This window comes from Lissotriton vulgaris, chromosome 5 (assembly GCF_964263255.1).
Source record: "Lissotriton vulgaris chromosome 5, aLisVul1.2, whole genome shotgun sequence".
Taxonomy (NCBI): Eukaryota; Metazoa; Chordata; class Amphibia; order Caudata; family Salamandridae; genus Lissotriton; species Lissotriton vulgaris.
Genome location: NC_141693.1, coordinates 1,545,670,989 through 1,545,678,488, shown reverse-complemented (window position 1 = coordinate 1,545,678,488; position 7,500 = coordinate 1,545,670,989). Strand labels below are relative to the sequence as shown.

Genomic DNA, 7,500 nt, shown 5'->3' with positions numbered 1-7,500 from the left:
TAATTTTGCCTACGAGAAAGAGAAGTACTACAGAAGAATTATAAAGGATTGGCACATTGGCTGCCTTTGCTGATGACACAGTTGGCTAATTTGTGAAGCATTGGTCTATTAAGTTGCAGAGTGTGGTTGAACTTGGTTAGGAGACTTGGTGCCTGTTTCTGTGTCCTGCTGAAGACAAGGACGGCTTGATACCACTGTCAAAGCCCAGTTTATTGAGAAAAGCATCCAGGAAAGAAGAAGTGTTGAGTCGAAAGTGGTTCTCCTCCAATTTCTCTCCACTTGCTCGAAATGCAGAGCCTCCATTATAGCACAGAACAGAGTGTTAAAGTCGGGGATGGAAGAGGATGAAAATGGGAAGTTTACTTATGGAGAGAACTGAGAAATGTCCTGTGTGCAGACACCAGTGTTTGACGATTGAATACATTTAAATAATGCCTCTAGACTGCAAGTGTTTATCTGTGCCTCAGTGGCCTAATGGATAAGGCACTGGCCTCCTAATTCAGGGATTGTGGGTTCGAGTCCCATGTGAGGTGAAAACCAATATCCACTCTTACTTTTCCAGAAAAATTGATATATTTATTACATGCTTCCGCTCAGAAGCTTATGTGGTATTAGGAACTTTGAAATGGTACCATTTTACTTCTGTACTCTTCAGAGTCATGTTGGTGTTCTGAAACTACAAAGTAGATTTTTAAACACCTATCTTTGTCAGATGCAACTTTGACCCGGGAGAAGATATTCCTTTGGAAAAAATTATTTGAATTGGATTGGTGTAACTGTTGTTTCTAGAGGTGGTGACAGGCTTTCAGCTACTTGAATAGGGCAAGTCAGGATTCATGAAACGTATACAACCTTTGAGCGTGTGTAAATTGGCATATCCAGAAAGGAGCCGTTTTTACTACTGTCAAAACAGTTTCTCTCCACCTCTAGAAATATCCAGAGCTATGTAAAGCATACAACTGAGCTTTATTCTCATGAAGGAAGAGGTTTAAATGCAAAAAAGAAAACAAAAGCTTATCGTACTGGTGACATTTTCATTATATAGATTCCAAAAGAGTGCTTTAATTGAAAGGAGCTGAAAACACACAATGGGATGTAAACCTAAATAACTATCAATATCATATTTCCCATCCTTGCATACCACCTACATTATAAAAATAAGCACAGCAGGGCATATGACCGCGTGTCCTAATGGATAAGGCGTCTGACTTCGGATCAGAAGATTGAGGGTTCGAGTCCCTTTGTGGTCGGTTTTTGCCAATGGTCACACAACTCAGATTTCCATTCAGAATGGAAGCAGGCTCTTCCAATACTCTTATAGCCATCATGTTCTCATTCCTAATTATTCATGAAGTGGAGTACATACTGCACAGTCATTTAGATTGCATCTTCAGCCTAAAATCTTGTTCATGTTAGTGGCATTAAGAAGTGCTTCTATGTACACGCACGGAATATGTAATAGGGTTGCAGAATTTTGACTTGACAGAATGGGTTTTTAGCTTAAGGGTGTGTAGATGAAATGCTAGGTGTGTAAGTATGTGTTCATGGAGTGCTTCAAGTGTAAAATCTGTATGATTTGTGCAGTTAAAGTGCTAATTTTGCCTACGAGAAAGAGAAGTACTACAGAAGAATTATAAAGGATTGGCACATTGGCTGCCTTTGCTGATGACACAGTTGGCTAATTTGTGAAGCATTGGTCTATTAAGTTGCAGAGTGTGGTTGAACTTGGTTAGGAGACTTGGTGCCTGTTTCTGTGTCCTGCTGAAGACAAGGACGGCTTGATACCACTGTCAAAGCCCAGTTTATTGAGAAAAGCATCCAGGAAAGACGAAGTGTTGAGTCGAGAGTGGTTCTCCTTCAATTTCTCTCCACTTGCTCGAAATGCAGAGAGTCCATTATATCACAGAACAGAGTGTTAAAGTCGGGGATGGAAGAGGATCAAAATGGGAAGTTTACTTATGGAGAGAACTGAGAAATGTCCTGTGTGCAGACACCAGTGTTTGACGATTGAATACATTTAAATAATGCCTCTAGATTGCAAGTGTTCATCTGTGCCTCAGTGGCCTAATGGATAAGGCACTGACCTCCTAAGCCAGGGATTGTGGGTTCGAGTCCCATCTGAGGTGAAAACTAATATCCAGTATTACTTTTCTTGAAAAATTTATATATTTATTACATGCTTCCGCTCAGAAGCTTATGAGGTATTAGAAACTTTGAAATGGTACCATTTTACTTCTGTACTCCCCGGACTCATGTTGGTGTTCTGAAACTACAAAGTAGATTTTTAAACACCTATCTTTGTCAGATGCAACTTTGACCCGGCAGAAGATATTCCTTTGGAAAAAATGATTTGAATTGGATTGGTGTAACTGTTGTTTCTAGAGGTAGTGACAGGCTTTCAGCTACTTGAATAGGGCAAGGCAGGATTCATGAAACGTATACAACCTTTGAGCGTGTGTAAATTGGCATATCCAGAAAGGAGCAGTTTGTAATACTGTCAAAACAGTTTCTCTCCACTTCTGGAAATATCCAGAGCTATGTAAAGCATACAACTGAGCTTTAATCTCATGAAGAAAGAGGTTTAAATGCAAAAAAGAAAACAAAAGCTTATCGTACAGGTGACATTCTCATTATATAGATTCCAAAAGAGTGCTTTAATTGAAAGGAGCTGAAAAAACACAATGGGATGTAAACCTAAATAACTATCAATATCATATTTCCCATCCTTGCATACCACCTACATTATAAAAATGAGCGCAGCAGGACATATGACCGCGTGGCCTGATGGATAAGGTGTCTGACTTCTGATCAGAAGATTGAGGGTTCGAGTCCCTTCGTGGTCGGTTTTTGCCAATGGACACACAACTCAGCTTTCCGTTCAGAATGGAAGCAGGCTCTTCAAATACTCTTATAGCCATCATGTTCTCATTCCTAATTATTCATGAAGTGGAGTACATACTGCACAGTCATTTAGATTGCATCTTCAGTCTAAAATCTTGTCCATGTTAGTGGCATTAAGAAGTGCTTCTATGTACACGCACTGAAAATGTAATAGGGTTGCAGAATTTTGACTTGACAGAATGGGTTTTTAGCTTAAGGGTGTGTAGATGAAATGCAAGGTGTGTAAGTATGTGTTCATGGAGTGCTTCAAGTTTAAAAATCTGTATGATTTGTGCAGTTAAAGTGCTAATTTTGCCTACGAGAAAGAAAAGTACTACAGAAGAATTATAAAGGATTGGCACATTGGCTGCCTTTGCTGATGACACAGTTGGCTAATTTGTAAAGCATTGGTCTATTAAGTTGCAGAGTGTGGTTGAACTTGGTTAGGAGACTTGGTGCCTGTTTCTGTGTCCTGCTGAAGACAAGGACGGCTTGATACCACTGTCAAAGCCCAGTTTATTGAGAAAAGCATCCAGGAAAGAAGAAGTGTTGAGTCGAAAGTGGTTCTCCTCCAATTTCTCTCCACTTGCTCGAAATGCAGAGCCTCCATTATAGCACAGAACAGAGTGTTAAAGTCGGGGATGGAAGAGGATGAAAATGGGAAGTTTACTTATGGAGAGAACTGAGAAATGTCCTGTGTGCAGACACCAGTGTTTGACGATTGAATACATTTAAATAATGCCTCTAGACTGCAAGTGTTCATCTGTGCCTCAGTGGCCTAATGGATAAGGCACTGGCCTCCTAAGCCAGGGATTGTGGGTTCGAGTCCCATCTGAGGTGAAAACCAATATCCACTATTACTTTTCTAGAAAAATTTATTTATTACATGCTTCCCCTCAGAAGCTTATGAGGTATCAGGAACTTTGAAATGGTACCATTTTACTTCTGTACTCTCCGGACTTATGTTGGTGTTCTGAAACTACAAAGTAGATTTTTAAACACCTATCTTTGTCAGATGCAACTTTGACCCAGCAGAAGATATTCCTTTGGAAAAAATGATTTGAATTGGATTGGTGTAACTGTTGTTTCTAGAGGTGGTGACAGGCTTTCAGCTACTTGAATAGGGCAAGTCAGGATTCATGAAACACATACAACCTTTGAGCGTGTGTAAATTGGCATATCCAGAAAGGAGCAGTTTGTACTACTGTCAAAACAGTTTCTCTCCACTTCTGGAAATATCCAGAGCTATGTAAAGCATAAAACTGAGCTTTAATCTCATGAAGAAAGAGGTTTAAATGCAAAAAAGAAAACAAAAGCTTATCGTACTGGTGACATTTTCATTATATAGATTCCAAAAGAGTGCTTTAATTGAAAGGAGCTGAAAACACACAATGGGATGTAAACCTAAATAACTATCAATATCATATTTCCCATCCTTGCATACAACCTACATTATAAAAATAAGCACAGCAGGACATATGACTGCGTGGCCTAATGGATAAGGTGTCTGACTTCGGATCAGAAGATTGAGGGTTCGAGTCCCTTCGTGGTCAGTTTTTGCCAATGGTCACACATCTCAGATTTCCATTCAGAATGGAAGCAGGCTCTTCCAATACTCTTATAGCCATCATGTTCTCATTCCTAATTATTCATGAAGTGGAGTCCATACTGCACAGTCATTTAGATTGCATCTTCAGCCTAAAATCTTGTTCATGTTAGTGGCATTAAGAAGTGCTTCTATGTACACGCACTGAATATGTAATAGGGTTGCAGAATTTTGACTTGACAGAATAGGTTTTTAGCTTAAGGGTGTGTAGATGAAATGCAAGGTGTGTAAGTATGTGTTCATGGAGTGCTTCAAGTGTAAAATCTGTATGATTTGTGCAGTTAAAGTGCTAATTTTGCCTACGAGAAAGAGAAGTACTACAGAAGAATTATAAAGGATTGGCACATTGGCTGCCTTTGCTGATGACACAGTTGGCTAATTTGTGAAGCATTGGTCTATTAAGTTGCAGAGTGTGGTTGAACTTGGTTAGGAGACTAGGTGCCTGTTTCTGTGTCCTGCTGAAGACAAGGACGGCTTGATACCACTGTCAAAGCCCAGTTTATTGAGAAAAGCATCCAGGAAAGAAGAAGTGTTGAGTCGAAAGTGGTTCTCCTCCAATTTCTCTCCACTTGCTCGAAATGCAGAGCCTCCATTATAGCACAGAACAGAGTGTTAAAGTCGGGGATGGAAGAGGATGAAAATGGGAAGTTTACTTATGGAGAGAACTGAGAAATGTCCTGTGTGCAGACACCAGTGTTTGACGATTGAATACATTTAAATAATGCCTCTAGACTGCAAGTGTTTATCTGTGCCTCAGTGGCCTAATGGATAAGGCACTGGCCTCCTAAGCCAGGGATTGTGGGTTCGAGTCCCATCTGAGGTGAAAACCAATATCCACTCTTTCTTTTCCAGAAAAATTGATATATTTATTACATGCTTACGCTCAGAAGCTTATGTGGTATTAGGAACTTTGAAATGGTACCATTTTACTTCTGTACTCTTCAGAGTCATGTTGGTGTTCTGAAACTACAAAGTAGATTTTTAAACACCTATCTTTGTCAGATGCAACTTTGACCCGGGAGAAGATATTCCTTTGGAAAAAAATATTTGAATTGGATTGGTGTAACTGTTGTTTCTAGAGGTGGTGACAGGCTTTCAGCTACTTGAATAGGGCAAGTCAGGATTCATGAAACGTATACAACCTTTGAGCGTGTGTAAATTGGCATATCCAGAAAGGAGCAGTTTGTACTACTGTCAAAACAGTTTCTCTACCCTTCTGGAAAAATGCAGAGCTATGTAAATCATACAACTGAGCTTTAATCTCATGAAGAAAGAGGTTTAAATGCAAAAAAGAAAACAAAAGCTTATCGTACTGGTGACATTCTCATTATATAGATTCCAAAAGAGTGCTTTAATTGAAAGGAGCTGAAAAAACACAATGGGATGTAAACCTAAATAACTATCAATATCATATTTCCCAGCCTTGCATACCACCTACATTATAAAAATAAGCACAGCAGGACATATGACCGCGTGGCCTAATGGATAAGGTGTCTGACTTCGGATCAGAAGATTGAGGGTTTGAGTCCCTTCGTGGTCGGTTTTTGCCAATGGTCACACAACTCAGCTTTCCATTCAGAATGGAAGCAGGCTCTTCCAATACTCTTATAGACATCATGTTCTCATTCCTAATTATTCATGAAGTGGAGTACATACTGCACAGTCATTTAGATTGCATCTTCAGCCTAAAATCTTGTCCATGTTAGTGGCATTAAGAAGTGCTTCTATGTACACGCATGGAATATGTAATAGGGTTGCCGAATTTTGACTTGACAGAATGGGTTTTTAGCTTAAGGGTGTGTAGATGAAATGCAAGGTGTGTAAGTATGTGTTCATGGAGTGCTTCAAGTGTAAAATCTGTATGATTTGTGCAGTTAAAGTGCCAATTTTGCCTACGAGAAAGAGAAGTACTACAGAAGAATTATAAAGGATTGGCACATTGGCTGCCTTTGCTGATGACACAGTTGGCTAATTTGTGAAGCATTGGTCTATTAAGTTGCAGAGTGTGGTTGAACTTGGTTAGGAGACTTGGTGCCTGTTTCTGTGTCCTGCTGAAGACAAGGACGGCTTGATACCACTGCCAAAGCCCAGTTTATTGAGAAAAGCATCCAGGAAAGAAGAAGTGTTGAGTCGAAAGTGGTTCTCCTCCAATTTCTCTCCTCTTGCTCGAAATGCAGAGCCTCCATTATAGCACAGAACAGAGTGTTAAAGTCGGGGATGGAAGAGGATGAAAATGGGAAGTTTACTTATGGAGAGAACTGAGAAATGTCCTGTGTGCAGACACCAGTGTTTGACGATTGAATACATTTATATAATGCCTCTAGCGTGCAAGTGTTCATCTGTGCCTCAGTGGCCTAATGGATAAGGCACTGGCCACCTAAGCCAGGGATTGTGGGTTCGAGTCCCATCTGAGGTGAAAACCAATATCCACTATTACTTTTCTAGAAAAATTTATATATTTATTACATGCTTCTGCTCAGAAGCTTATGAGGTATTAGGAACTTTGAAATGGTACCATTTTACTTCTGTACTCCCCGGACTCATGTTGGTGTTCTGAAACTACAAAGTAGATTTTTAAACACCTATCTTTGTCAGATGCAACTTTGACCCGGCAGAAGATATTCCTTTGGAAAAAATGATTTGAATTGGATTGGTGTAACTGTTGTTTCTAGAGGTGGTGACAGGCTTTCAGCTATTTGAATAGGGCAAGGCAGGATTCATGAAACGTATACAACCTTTGAGCGTGTGTAAATTGGCATATCCAGAAAGGAGCAGTTTGTACTACTGTCAAAACAGTTTCTCTCCACTTCTGGAAATATCCAGAGCTATGTAAAGCATACAACTGAGCTTTAATCTCATGAAGAAAGAGGTTTAAATGCAAAAAAGAAATCAAAAGCTTATCGTACTGGTGACATTCTCATTATATAGATTACAAAAAGGGGGCTTTAATTGAAAGGAGCTGAAAAAACACAATGGGATGTAAACCTAAATAACTATCAATTTCATATTTCCCA

At 39.6% G+C, this 7,500-nt stretch overlaps 7 non-coding genes across 7 annotated transcripts; all 7 read left to right on the top strand.

The window, feature by feature from the left end:
- The first annotated feature begins 2,053 nt into the window (after positions 1-2,053).
- TRNAR-CCU (transfer RNA arginine (anticodon CCU)) lies at positions 2,054-2,126 on the top strand. Its single transcript has one exon. It is a non-coding gene; the product is annotated as a tRNA-Arg (tRNA).
- A 644-nt stretch (positions 2,127-2,770) lies between these two features.
- Positions 2,771-2,843, top strand: TRNAR-UCU (transfer RNA arginine (anticodon UCU)). Its single transcript has one exon. It is a non-coding gene; the product is annotated as a tRNA-Arg (tRNA).
- Positions 2,844-3,647: 804 nt separating this feature from the next.
- Positions 3,648-3,720, top strand: TRNAR-CCU (transfer RNA arginine (anticodon CCU)). Its single transcript has one exon. It is a non-coding gene; the product is annotated as a tRNA-Arg (tRNA).
- Positions 3,721-4,360: 640 nt separating this feature from the next.
- On the top strand, positions 4,361-4,433 carry TRNAR-UCG (transfer RNA arginine (anticodon UCG)). The gene has a single exon. It is a non-coding gene; the product is annotated as a tRNA-Arg (tRNA).
- An 803-nt stretch (positions 4,434-5,236) lies between these two features.
- Positions 5,237-5,309, top strand: TRNAR-CCU (transfer RNA arginine (anticodon CCU)). Its single transcript has one exon. It is a non-coding gene; the product is annotated as a tRNA-Arg (tRNA).
- Positions 5,310-5,953: 644 nt separating this feature from the next.
- Positions 5,954-6,026, top strand: TRNAR-UCG (transfer RNA arginine (anticodon UCG)). The gene has a single exon. It is a non-coding gene; the product is annotated as a tRNA-Arg (tRNA).
- An 803-nt stretch (positions 6,027-6,829) lies between these two features.
- TRNAR-CCU (transfer RNA arginine (anticodon CCU)) lies at positions 6,830-6,902 on the top strand. The gene has a single exon. It is a non-coding gene; the product is annotated as a tRNA-Arg (tRNA).
- Positions 6,903-7,500: the final 598 nt, after the last annotated feature.